A 15,000-nucleotide genomic window follows, 5' to 3' on the forward strand; every position below is an offset into this window, starting at 1 on the left:
TATGAACGGGTATTGCGTACACTGCAGAATTTGAAGGAGCAATGAGTATTGTATATAATAAGAAAGAGGATGAAAAATGGGGTACGGTTCACTAACCTTTATCCCACAACTTTTACACATGATTAAGGCTCAGTTCACGAGGCAGAAATCGCAGCGGCAACCGCATGGATGCGAAAAGTGGTGACCATACACATTACGGCGGTTACCCGTGCAGTTCATTCAGTCAAGGTCTAGAGGCTGCCTATGGCTCGAAACTGGTATATCCACACTGAGGATGGCACAACAATACCGAATTGCTTAAGCAGGCTCATGCTAGCACCCAAAAGGTGGGCAGAAATCCAGATCCGAGAACAAAGGCATTAACTTACCATGCTAGAGGTTGCCTATGGCTCGAAACTGGTATATCCACACTGAGGATGGCGCAACAATATCAAATTGCTTAAGCAGGCTTATTCCAGCACTTAAAAGGTGGGCAGAAATCCAGTTCCAAGAACAGAGGCATTAACTTACCGTGCTACAGGTTGCCTTATGGCTCGAAACTGGTACACCCACACTGAGGATGGCAAGATAATACCGTATTGCTTAAGCAGGCTTATGCCAGCACCCAAAAGGTGGGCAGAAATCCAGTTCCGGGAACAGAGGCATTAACTTACCACCCTAGAGGTTGCCTATGGCTCGAAACTGGTATACCCACACTGAGGATGGCACTACAATATTGAATTGCTTAGGTTTATGCCAGCACCCAAAAGGTGGTCAGAAATCCAGTTCCGAGAACAGAGGCATTAACTTACTGTGCTAGAGGATGCCTATGGCTCGAAAATGCTATACCCACACTGAGGCTGGCACGACAATACCAAATTGCTTAAGCAGGCTTATGCCAGCACACAAAAGGTGGGCAGAAATCCAGTTCCGAGAACAGAGGCATTAACTTACCGTGCTAGAGGTTGCCTATGGCTCGAAACTGGAATACCCACACTGAGGCTGCCATGATAATACCAAATTGCTTGAGCAGGCTTATGCCAGCACTCAAAAGGTGGGCAGAAATCCATGTTCCCACGGGGTGCCTCTTTGAATGGAAGTAAGATGGTGTTGTGCATCTGAGGCTGATCGCAGTCCAGGTCGAAGGTGATAAGTTTGCGCTCAGCTTTTTGTTTCCTAAGAGGAGACTACTTTTGGGGTTTTTGGCTGCCCTCCACGTTCCCATGGGGCGCCTCTTTGGATGGAAGATGGTGTTGTGCATCTAGAGCTGATCAAAGTCCAGGTCGAAGGTGATAAAATTGCACTCAGCTTTTTGTTTCCTAGGAGACTCCTTTTGGGGCTGTTGGCTGCCCTTCATGTTCCCAGGGGTGCCTCTTTAGATGGAAGTAAGATGACACTGTGCTTCTGGGGCTGATCAGAGTCCAGGTCGAATGTGATAAGTTTGCACTCGACTTTTTGTTATCTTTGGAGGAGACTCCTTCTCTTCCTCTAGTGTCCTAGAGCTCTAGTTAGATCATTCTCAAGTATAGTAACTTTATTCTTGATGCCCTCTACCTTGCTGACTAGAGCATTGTACCTTCTGCCTCACACCAGATCATTAATTTAAGCCTCCATAAACTGTCCTTTCACCTATCCAGTATTTCCCTTCAACTCATTCTTCTCTTTGAGAACTTGGTATACCATCTCAGTTTGGGCTCTGTTTTATTCCTTGGCCCTTTCCAGTTCCTCTTTCAACAGGCAAATTGAATGTTCCATCTCACCCTTTGCTTTTCGGTGTTCTTCAGCCGAAGCCTCCTTATTATCTATTTCCTTCTGCAGCTGGTCATTCTTTTTCTGGAGTTCACTGATGGCTTTATTCACCTTTTCTTTCTCCACCTCCCGATCTTTCTGGAGGGACTCATAATCATCGAAAACGAGGTCAGCCTCTGCTTCGAGTTGTTTGTTTATTTGTCGGAGATTACTAATAGTTTTATTCAACTTTTCAATCTCTGCTTTTCTGTCTTTCTGAACGGCTCCCATCTCATGAGAAAGACGTTCAATCTCTGGTTTTTGCAGGTTGTTAACTTGCTTTAGATCACCAATGATTTTAGTTGACCATTCTTTCTCTGCCTCTGTCTTTCTCGACACCTGCAACCTTATCAGTAAGGCACTTGATCTCTGCTTCAATCTTTCCCTTCTTTTCTTCGAACAGAGCCTTCTCTTGCTCAAATAACTTCTCTATTTCCTCTAACTTTTCTTCTAAACCAAGAGCCCACACTGATTTATTTGAGTTTTTAGCGCCAAAAGGTTTGATAGATGATTTTGATACGAAATTTCATCTAGTTTATAGAACTGAAAGTCTTACAAATGAGCATTGGGGTGTTTCTCACATTTGGCTCAAGACTGAGTGTACCCCTAAACCCACTGATGTCGTAACTCAGTGAAAACTTGTTGCATACTGGATGTTCAAATGGCCATTTCTAGAACAATTTTACTTTGATAAACACATATAAGATATCACTTTATTAAGGACATTATTTTCTTCAAATCTATTATGACAAAGATTGGTTGCATGTGATTAATTCTATGTATGTATTAAGAGAATATGATTATAACTTGTAAATTTCACGAATAGCTCTCTCTTTACAGATTAAGACCGCTTTGCATTACCATTCAAATGGCAAAAGACCCCAATCATGACATCAGTGAAGAGAACGTGAATCTTGCATCTGCATGGTACAGACTCCTATGGGGTAAATGTGAAACCATTTAATGAGCATTTGTGGTCTAGAGTGAAAGAATGTGATCAAAGAAGACATGAAGTGTACAAGTTCTCCAGGTACTTCTTGCCATTACCTGAAAACCATGATGATACTGTGGGATATCATTCAGTGTTATAGCAATTTCACATCAACAATGAACCCCCAAAAAGCTACAGAAAGGTCTGATAATGAACATATCCTTCGATCAAGCACATCCAACTTTGCATCATCAAGTTCTATTGGCATATTTAAAAATAAGTGTCTTTTTCTTAAAAAACTAAGATGACCAGAGGAAAAAAAGAACATCTTGGACTGTGTGAACATGCTGCAACAATTCTCAAGGATGAAACGATGTTAGCACAGACATCCTCTATAGACATGAGAGCAAACGTTGCAGCAATAATAAAGTACTTTGACAAGGAATAAAGGATTGATCCTTCACCCTACACCTACTGATATATATACATTGTTACATGTGTCCTTCAGCTGATGAGTTAATTATTAATTATTGTAATTTATGTAGCCATGCTCTACCTAAGATCCACATAATCCTGTCAATTAAAGCTAAAATTTACCCCAAAAGACAGATAAAGAAGTTATATTAGGTCGCCAGTCGCAACTATGTTATTCAATAATTTGATTACTTCTAGAACAAATGAATTACATAAAACCCATTTATTACCCACCTAATCCCAACAAAGAAAGAATGCGCTGTTACAGTGAGGGAATTTACATGAGCCAATTAGTCCCCTTCGGACACAGAAATATTTTCCCTCCTTCAGTTATAACACAACGGATGATCGTTCTCGTAACTCTATCGTAAGCAATTCTAGTATATTAAAGGCTATTCCTCTTCCAAACAATGGTATGATCAGGTTCCAAGGCTTGCCTGAGTATTACTTATAATTGACCTCTCGCTAAATCCTACTTACTGTAAGGGGAATATCTTATGCAATCTCACTAAGCAACTCGACTTCATACAGGAAATATGGTTCTACCGGGATCTTTAGTCAGTGGCTAAGTAAGTGGTGGAAAGGAAAATGGAAGTACAGTGGAAGAAGTACAGTGGAAGAAATACCAGCAGGATGGCGAATGCTTGTCAATTCCAGACTTACTGTTCATGTAGGCTGCTTGCGCACTGCAACGGATGCCCAGGATTCTGGAACAATGCATAACATTGATTCACTTAGTAAATAAAAGACGAAAAGAGACAAAGGACAGAATTATGAGGAGCACGGACGCTTATGTGTGCCCTGTAGGATTGCTGTGTTCTCTCTCCCCGACTGACCTACGGTCGAGGACACGGGTCCTGGTTTTGTTTTGTAAACAGCCGTTCGTTCATAGCCTGCGGGCAGTCTGAAAAATAACAAGGACTCGCTGATACATAGTACAGGGAAAAGGAATGCTTAAGAACACCCCCACTAGAGATGACCTGGTGAAAACCTCCCTGTTGGATAGGTCTCTAATACTAACGTATAAGCTGTTAGGAACGGTTAAATTTTGAACACAACACCTAGCTCCTGCCCACTTCTTGTCCTGCGGTTCCCAGAAAACTCCTCTTGTCTTTGTTAGGATTATATTCCTACTAAAATAATGATGCAGAGAGGTCGATCTGCAGAATATTTATAAATATATATATGTATATATATATATACATAATCAACAAACAAGCACGTGTGGAACAGAAATGAAAGAACGAGCCGACACAGGAATAATTCAATAAAATAAAGCAGATAAACAGAAACACCTGTTCCACAGATAGATGAGGACAAGTTTAGCTATACTCACAGTTATAGAAAACTGTTGGTCACGAGTGAGGACTTTTATCCAGACCTCAGCGTAAACTGTAGCCTTCCTCCCTCTGCATGAAAAGGAAGTAGCACAGCGGGTACTAGGAATTAGTCACTCACGAGAGCCCCAAAAACAACCACAATTTATTTTCCTTTTCCACAGTGTCACTAATCTGAGGCACTGTCACAACCTCAACAGCTTACCTATCTCTTTCTTTTACCTTCCCTTTCTCTCCTACTTATTAGTTATACTCTGCTTGGGCAGAGTGCATTTTCCCCTTAAATACAAATTAGTTGAAATCAAGTCAAGTGTTGTTCCTAGGAACTAACTGGCACCATAGTGCCACCAAAGGACAAAAAAAAAAAAAAAAAAAAAAAGGAACACAGCACAAAAGTCCTTTTGTGACTACGTGTTACACCGGTACTTAGAGGTACTGAGTGCCACCAGTGTGACCTTTACACGGCACACTCAACCACAGTGCCACCTTATTGAAAAGGTGCCACACCACTGAAGTGTCACCTTAAATCTGAGGGACACTGAAATTCATTTCTCGCTATAATGTGGTTCGGATTCCACAATAAGTTGTAGGTCCCGTTGCTAAGTAACCAAATGGTTCTTAGCCACGTAAAATAAGTCTAATCCTTCGGGCCAGCCCTAGGAGAGCTGTTAATCAGCTCAGTGGTCTGGTAAAACTAAGGTATACTTACTTTGCCCAAGTACGTCCAGTCAACGCGGATAGACGCCCTTACCCACCAGAACCATGGCGACAGATAATCACAGAGCCTTCGTGGAGCTGGGGAAGGCGGCAGGTCTCACACGACTGGACCTCACCAAGTGGGTTAAGGAACAGCTGGATGACTTGGCCAAGCAAGAGAAGGAAGTAAGACTGGAACGGCGGAATTATGAAGCCGAACAGAGGACGTATGAAGAAGAATGGAGGGTTCGATCCTGATGTGAGTCAGAAATTTATATATATATATATATATATATATATATATATATATATATATATATATATATATATATATATATATATACTATACTGTATATATATAATACTATATTATATAAAGTGTGTAAATTCCACAGACCTATCAACGTTAACATGTTTTTCTTTGTGAATATGATACAAGCATGTAGCATTTTGCATAATTTTGTAAGGGTACGAGATGCTTATAAGTACGAAGATATGCTATTTTAAGCACCACTGATAAACCTGTCTGATGGAAATGTACCGAGAGAAAGCATGTCACTATCTCTACAAGAGATCAATTTGCAGTATATGTATTTCATTCATGGAGGCAGAGTTGAACTGCAGGATAAACTGATATAATGTGAAGAGTATTAACTTAGAAGTTCAATAAAACGTGTAGATAACTACATTTCTTTCCTTAGATTTTATCAGAACTACTGATAATTTCAAGCAGTTCCTCCCTACACTTTTTCTTTACTATTTTGTCAAAATCATTTGATCTCATGTCCCACATGGCTGGACGTTTTTCAACTTCATCAAAAAACAATTATGTCGGTGTCAAAAGCGACTAGTCTCCATTTTGACGTGTTGCGCAGGCAAATCCGCGCTGTCCACATGAGCAGGCACTAGTAAAAACGTGTATCTCAAATCGCGCAGTTGCAGGGGGGAAACTCAGACCGCGCGGATGCCGCGGCAGTTAACAAAACCGTTCGGTTGAGTGTGTAATACAGCCCTGTGCTCGTCACTGACTTGCCATCCGCAAGGAACCGCCGTGTGTGAACAGGTCTTTAACCATCACCTAACACTCTGATCCATTCATTCGCTTGCACTAACTGTTCTACCACTTCTTCCTGTCTCCATATTTCTCCCACTTCCAACTCTTCTTACGTAAACTTGACAGCCTAATGGCAGAGTACTCCTCACTGAAGTCGGAGGTTGTCGCGTCGGGGGATCGAATCTCCGTGGTGACGAACCACTTTTCAATTAAAAGTCTCCTTCGGTTTTATTTCCGAGGTAGAGCGAATTGGATATTAAATGACATTTGTACCTTAATGTTTGTGAACATAAAAATGTCAAGGTGATGTGATAAAATTCTTATATATATATATATATATATATATATATATATATATATATATATATATATATATATATATATATATATATATATATATAACTTTATCACTTACACAGGGGATGGGATCACACAGGGGAGCTAGGCGATTATAGGATTAAAAGTACCCAGCACACAGATATAAATACAGCTGGACTACTCGTCAAGTACGGATACTTGATAATGAGGACTGTTTGTCCAAGAAAGCTTGTAACTTTTTATGAATAAATACTCCATTAGATACCTTCCAGTTTGAATGAGGTCCTTTCAGTAATGATATATATATATATATATATATATATATATATATATATATATATATATATATATATGTATGTATAAACACACACATATATACATATAATTGTATATATACACAAGTGAGTGTTCGCGAGCGCGCGCAAGCTTTTCACATGAAAATGTCTTCGGCGTAAAGAACAAAGCTTTGCTTTTAAAGTATTTAAAAAAATATTTATTCATCCGTAAGCTTACAAAGAGATTCTCTATGGAATCACCAGTAAAATGAAACTTAGGATAAAAGCTAAAACAATAAAAAAAAACAAGAAATGGCAAAAGAAATAAAAAACTAAAAAAAAGTGTCAAAAACGAAAAGGATCAAAGTCAGTATCAGATTAACTGGAAAAATCCCAGAAGGTGAATCAAGGCAACCTCCTCCAGGACACGAATACGAGAAGCAGACAAAAGGAAAACGACGCAGCAAACCCGAAGGAAGGCCGAGGTAGAGAGAGGCTATGGGCTGAAATGAGGCGGCACGAGAGCGGATCAGAGCAGGGAGACAGACGCACCCGACAACGGGAACACTTGACAGAAGCGTTTCATGAGGAGCCTGATGAATGGCTTTACCCCCCGGAGATGAGGATGACCTCTTCGAGGCCATCCCGTCTATATTAGGATATGATGTAAATACGAGAAGTGACAGAGATCATTTCTGTTTGCTATTTATCCCTTATCCCCACACGAATCTGCAGCCAGATACATAATTCACTGCCTGGTCGACAGAATAAGTGCTTATTTTTCAGGAATTAGTATTTATTTTTCAGGAACGATTCCAATATAGTTCCTTCATCGTCTCTGGAGTGATTGTGGGTCTAGGCGAAAGTGCCAACATTTGCATTATGAGAGAGAGAGAGAGAGAGAGAGAGAGAGAGAGAGAGAGAGAGAGAGAGAGAGAGAGAGAGAGAGAGAGATTTTATGTATCATATATGACTCACATATATTCTTGGCATCAACGTACTTGTGATATTAAAAATAAAATTCAGGGATTTTAAATCGTTATTGGGCCCATCTAAGAAAAAAAGAAAAGAAAAGGCATTAAACGGAGTACTATGAAAAACTCGATGACGACATTTGCATGGTAAACATTACTGCAATAATATTTATAAATATTTACAAAATTCTTGAACACTTGGGTAAACCAAAGTAGTATTTATAAATCTACAGGTCTATAATTAGGAAAAATACCACAAAAACTTTGCGAAATCACGTACAAAAAAGCATCTCATAAAGGCCATTACACCTAACAACAGTGCTTATACTAACATTTATATTATTATTATCATCATTATTACTTCTATTATTAAGCAAGGCCTTGAACTTGCTGCGCAGTCTTCCACAGAACAGAATGCCAACATCTGAAAAGGGGAGAAGACCTAAGAAAGGAGCAAATATGAAGATCAGTAATCATAATTCGCTTATCTGTCACAAAATAAAACGCCTTTGTTACGCAAAACAAAGAAAAGAGGACACGGGTGTAGAAGCAAAAGACTGAATACCAAATAAAAGATAATGGAATAAACAGAAGCATGTTCAGCTCTTGATCTACGACGGCAATAGCGCCCATGAATCGGCATGTCTGAGAGCAGAAGCAATTCCAGCTCGTCCAAATATTTCATTCACTGGATTCGGCATCAAATGCGAAGGGATCAATGTGAAACCTAACTCTTGATCTGTTGGTTTTCGGGCCTAATCATGACACACTGCTGCCTGCAACACACTGCTAATGTTCGTTGCTAGTTTTAGTAACGTTGGGATTTGCAATGCATAACACCTTTACCAGTAATTCATCAGACAGAAAAAGGTTACTGAAGGATGGCCAGTACTCAGTTCTCAACGCGGAGATACTGGAATCTATGAGGTCATTTGCAGCTTAACATTTCTCAGCAGAGAGAGAGAGAGAGAGAGAGAGAGAGAGAGGGGGGGGCGTAATAGAAAAAAAGTACAGTTGGAGGAGGACGCTGATAAGAGATTAGGAGGATGAAAGCACAAGGAGGAGGAAGAGGAGTATGGTGAGGATGAAAAGGAACAATTGTTTAAGAAGACAATTTGGATTGAAACAGGAGCAATCCCACCGACCCCAAAACTTTTTAGATTTTTTCCTTATTTTTTCCTCGTAAAATTTTCAATAAAAACAACTCTTTCTGCCTGAAGATACTCAATGAAGCAAAATGAAATATATATCTTCCTAATACCTACATAATTGGATGATTTCTTGATGATTGTGCAAAATATAGTCATTGGCAGCAGTAACAGATAAATTAAGAAGCCCTAAGTCTAAGTTCTGTTGAAATAAGGGAAAATTCCTCATGATGATAATGATACTAACCGAGGAGATGGCCGCTAACGACAACAACGCCAACAATGATTCCACCCCAAATAGAATGGTTCAATAATGTTGCAAGAAATGACGGCACCGGTATAATTCCATTTCTCGCCTCCAGAGAGAAAAGGTTTACCACTCACTGTGGGACGGACACTTTTCAATTACTAAGCAAAGATAAAACCTTACTTTTTCTATTTGCATATGTACAATTCTACAAATTTAATGTAAACTATTTTTTATTCATGTGACCTGAATAACCCTTCGGTTATTCAGCGCCTGTTTAACAATATACAGCAGAAATCTTACTTCAAGTCAAGAGTGAGAAAGCGAGAGCCTCCTGGCGTATTTTTTTTATTTACTTATTTATTTTTTTGCATTATTATTCTTTTCCCGCGAACCAAGTCTTGACCGTGGCAGTCTGCGTTAAACTGACATGACACCGGGTCACTTAGGTGGCCCTTGTGAAATACTGTGGTAAGGCCGAGGAAAACCATGCAGAACTCAGACCTAATTGCAGACTTCCTGGGAAAAACAGTCCTTTTCTGTAACACTATTCTTTACTGTAGTAACACACGGAAGAGACTTCTGATCAAAACTTACAGAGATAGGAAGGAATGCTTTCTTGATGATTCCATGTTTTATGAAAATACATTTCCAGAGTATCACTTTCCTGTATTTTAAGGGCAGATGCTCAACATGGATACGACAGGTGATCCCCAGAGACAGTATGGGGATTTGTATCGTCTGTCCCACTGAATATGAAGGAGAAAGGTGTCAGAGTCTTCTAGATTAAATGACCGACTTCTCTCTCAGGGCTGTGAACATCACACGTGGATTTCCAAATCTTGTACCCTTCATGGCAAAGAGATCGAGACGGGATGATTGTCCAGGACAAATCTAGTCCTGTATAAGAATAGTTTGTAGACATTTTCATGTGTGATGACAACTCCACATATTCAAAAGGGTGGTTCAATTGATGCAGGAAATAAAATAGCAAAAAACAGTTGATCAGATTAAAATAGCAATTAAATAGTTGATCAAATATGTCAACTTTTAAGCACAGTTTAAAGTCAAAACTATCGACTTTACAAATGGTACTTTAGTTAGTATCCGTTATAGCACTCAAGTAATCAGATGCTACAATCATTCGTTTAAACTACCTAAACCACTTCAAATAACAAGGACTACCGTACTTAGATAGGGCAAGTTAAAAACTTATAATTTTAAAATCAAAGAGATCAAATGATAGGTGCAAAATAACTCAAAATCTATAAAAATAAGTACAAAAAATGCTCCGAAGTTTCTTCGGCGTGATTAAGTTTTTGGTGTATGCTGTATGAGCCGCGGCCCATGAAACTTTAACCACGGCTCCGTGGTAGCCTATCCTATATCGTTGCCAGAAGCACGATTATGGCTAACTTTAACTGTAAATAAAATAAAATCTACTGAGGCTAGAGGGCTGCAATTTGTTATGTTTGATGATTGGAGGGTGCAGGATCTAGATACCAATTTGCAGCCCTCTAGCCTAAGTAGTTTTTAAGATCTGAGGGCGGACAGAAAAAGTCCGGACGGACAGACAAAGCCGGCACAATAGTTTTCTTTTAGAGAAAACTAAAAACAGGTGAACGGCACATCCGAAAAAAAAAACTAGAGTAACCAAGGGGTGCAGCAGGCAAGTGCCTTAAACAACAGGAGCCGAATGCAGCACGAGCAACGCCCTTTGCCTTCATGTCTACAGCTTCATAAATTTTGTTACACTCTTCCAGTGCGACTTTATCCCTTAAGACCAGGCAATCCTTACATGAAGTGCAAGGGATAAATTGTAATTTTCGGAATATTCTACCCAAAGTTCAAAGTTCATGACTGAAAACAGTCCTGGTAACATCAAAAGTTGCGCAACATGAGTAAAATGCTTGCTATTTGATAAGGTTTCGAGAGCTGAGTGATATATTTAAGATGCACAACGTTTTATCAGACACTAGTAAACATATAAAATTCTTTTAAGCAAGTTGAAAACCATGCGTGCCGTTTATTACACACGAATTACTAAGGTAGAAAAATCATAAGACTAATGTTCAAAAGTTTAGTAATTACCAGAGATTATGGGTTGAGAGAGAGAGAGAGAGAGAGAGAGAGAGAGAGAGAGAGAGAGAGAGAGAGAGTTTCCAACTGAATATTGCTAGCGATGGTTGACATTCATTCAAATTACACAATTACTATTATCTGTTGTTGCATAACTTTTCAATGCCAATGTCACTAGTAAAAATACTTTAACTGTTTTTCTCCCAAAGACAATGTGACATTAAACAGTCTATAAATCTCAAGTTTAGCTACACTCCAATCATGACGGAATCACTCGAAATCATCAATACTCAAACAATATACGACTCATTTTTAGAGACATAAAAATAAAAAGAGTACGATGGAGATAAGCAAGGATTTTGTTAGACTCCCTTCGCCTGGAAAGACAGAGGGCGCTGCAAGGATATTGGGAAGAGGGGAATTGAAATTTTCTTGAATCTCATTTTTTATCCGATGCCACATGGATGGCCGATATGAAAACGTGGTGTGTGGGATCCGTAGAGTTTTATACGTTGTTAGCATATAAGGAGAGCTAATGATGTTTGCCATCGACTCATTATCCATTTAAATGGAATGTGATTCGTGAGGCGGAGTTTGTCGTTCAATTTTCTGTGACATTTCCAATCGTTCATTAAGGTTAAAAAGAAAAACCACTGGGTTCAACTCATTTCTGAGTCTGTATATTTCAAACTTTGAAACCTGAAACACTCGAACAGACTTTGGATGATTGTGGTGTTTATCTGCATTTCAGGTGTTGAATAAAGATATTTGTGGTAAAGGAGTAAAGAAGAAAAAATACACAAATGGCGGTTCCGTGAATTCATAAGATAAAAAATGATTAAACACTGAATCAAAGTTACAAGTAAAAATAAGAGCAAATTTTTCCAAAAAGTATCTTGAACTGTGAGGTGTGCATTCGTCATGCTTTTTGTGTACAGAATATGCACAATAAAAGCAGATAATTCGCTCGTACAAAGACAAAAAATATAATACTACATATTATTATATTATAAATAATAATTAATGACCCAAGTAACTAGTGAAGAAGTTGACCCATTAGAATGAAACGAATGAGGAACAATGAAATCATGCGAGTTCGACCTCTGAGTTCCTCTTCAGACAAGCTGTGAAGAGGAATTGACACGGGATATTTGAAAGAATTTGACTCAACTCAGTTGTGGCTACTCCTCGATAATTACAGAGCTTTAGTCCTCCCTCAAGATCAGCCCAATAAGGATCTTATTCACTAAACCCAATTTTTTTCCATTTTATTAGCCTTTATCGCCCGACTTTCGATTCAACACAATTCCTATAAACAATCTGAAAAGTAGCTAACATGATTGAGAGTGGTTAACATATGGTGCTCATACATGGTCAAATGCACCTCTGCCACAAGTTGTAAAGTTAACATGATTTTCCACAACCTTAACAAGAATAATAAACCTGGAAGATAATCTCAACTCACGAATCCTGACGACAGACTCCGACAACGCATTACCTGTAAAAAGACAGATGAAAATCAGTGTTTCAGGTGGTTGATTCTTAACTCCATATATATATGTATATATATATATGTGTATATATATGTATGTATATATATATATATATATATATATATATATATATATATATATATATATATATGTGTGTGTATATATATATATATATATATATATATATATATATATATATATATATATATATATATATATATATATATATATATATATATATGTATATATATAACGCGTGATCATCCGGGCATGAATTAGTCCCAAATGTCGGATGAAATTTTGTTTTAAATTTTGCATATTTTTCCTTGAGCCATGACCTACCTTTCGATATAATTTTATCGAACTTATGACTTTTTTCAAACATCCTGCTAAAGAACAAGTGAACAAATCCAGAGGATTAAAATAAATGCCAACTATATTATAGAGGTATTTCATTTAATTTATCAAGCAATTAGTAAAAAATAATATCAATCCACTCAATAAAGATATAAAATAAAATACCATGTTTCAGTCTACAGAAGTCCTCCCAAATGATTGGTACAACTGCCAGATGTTCCTAAACAGTAAAATTTGAAAGTACGTGATGGATACCACGGACTTCAATATAGCGTTGCAACGATGTAACTTGCATTCCGGATTTTCAGCAGAACTGCGCCAAAAGAGAATCTATTCACCACTTGAACAGACACTTTTAAGATAGTGTACAACTTTAATCGTTCTCTTCACAAGTAGCACACAGGCTAAGGTACAGGATAGCGAAAGTTTCAAGACCATGAACCTTATTCGCTATAAAAATACAATTGTGCATATTGTCAGATAAATATGCATGTTTCCTGTATAAAGCGCGTCATTCTGACAACAATAACCAGTTTTTCATGACATCTTGGACTACCAAACACTTCAGATTGCTGTACTTCTCCTTCATACAGAAAATGGATTCCACTCAAGTGGGAAAGACAGGACGCATAAAGAAGCACGAGGTGCAACAGACTGCAAACATCTAACGTTACACATCACGCTCCCCAAAAATTAAGGCCCCATGATACAGTATGATGAGAATTCCAAGGACTTTAGCATCTAGACAACTAAACTCCCAAGGACCGGTGTACTTGTAATGCTCCTAAAAATAATAAAATTGTTAACTGACAGAGCAAATAATGAAGTTCCAAATTTTTTCTATACGGCTGACTTCAAGTGTCTCGGTCCCTAACAAAGCTAAATAAAATGAAACTGAAGAACATTTACGATCACTTCTGGAATGCTTTGTTCTTACCACAAGTGATCCTGGAGGCAAAGATTAATATATAATATATATATATATATATATATATATATATATATATATATATATATATATATATATATATATGTATATATGTATATATATTTACTGAATCTTCAGGTGTAGCAACTACTTCTATATTCTAATAGTTCACGTATCTGGGTTCATAAACAGTAGATTTCAACGTAAGTATGTTATTTTCCAAGACTCGGCAACCAATGGAGCTTGAAAGGGTCCGTCTGATACTAATGTCAAGACAGATATAGCTTTTGTTACATTTCCTCAATAGATGTGAACTTTACTCACTCATTTCCTAACTTTACAACCGAAAAAATTATAAGACACACTAACAAAAGCCTAATTACGAGATTTCTAAGAAAATATTCAACGCTAAAAAAATGTCAAAAAAAAAAAAAAAAAAGTTTCGTTTTCAAAAGCTACGATTCCCTTAGGATAGAAAGGCCAATCATTTATGATTTGCTGAACGGCAAAAATCCTTATTTGATACCTTTTAAAGGATGCCAAAAGCCTACATGATTTCACAATCCCTCTTAAATGCTAGCAAAAGCCTTAAGCGATGCCAGAAACACGATTAAATAACGCCAAAAGCCTTAGATGACCACACAGTTCCCTTCAATGATGCCAAAATCCTCAGGTGGCGCCATAGTCCCAGTTAAATGAAGCTATACCTTTAAATGTTTCGAAAAATCTTAAATGAGGCCAAAAGCCTTAGGTTGTGCCAGTATTCTCCTTAAGTGTTTCCAAAAGCCTTAGTGATGCCCGAATCCCTCCTAAGCAATGCCAAAAGCCTTAGCCTATATGATCCCATAATTCCCCTGAATGCTGTCAAAAGGATTAGGTGGTACCACCGTCTCTCTTAAATGATACCAAAAGATTTTCATGA

At 38.1% G+C, this 15,000-nt stretch overlaps 1 protein-coding gene across 4 annotated transcripts in view; it reads right to left on the reverse strand.

Annotated features, from left to right (window-relative positions):
- Positions 1 to 15,000, reverse strand: part of LOC136854258 (uncharacterized) — a 233,017-nt gene that overhangs the window by 82,042 nt on the left and 135,975 nt on the right. The window contains exon 1 of one of the 4 annotated variants that reach the window (XM_067130607.1): positions 12,766 to 12,783. The exons of 2 other annotated variants lie outside the window; for them this stretch is intronic. The gene's annotated coding sequence lies outside the window, so the exon portion shown is untranslated. Of the gene's footprint in view, positions 1 to 3,835; positions 3,857 to 12,765; positions 12,784 to 15,000 lie in introns of those variants that run through there. One more of the 4 variants, XM_067130606.1, reaches the window with a different exon arrangement.

Source organism: Macrobrachium rosenbergii, chromosome 3 (assembly GCF_040412425.1).
Source record: "Macrobrachium rosenbergii isolate ZJJX-2024 chromosome 3, ASM4041242v1, whole genome shotgun sequence".
In the NCBI taxonomy this organism is placed as follows: Eukaryota; Metazoa; Arthropoda; class Malacostraca; order Decapoda; family Palaemonidae; genus Macrobrachium; species Macrobrachium rosenbergii.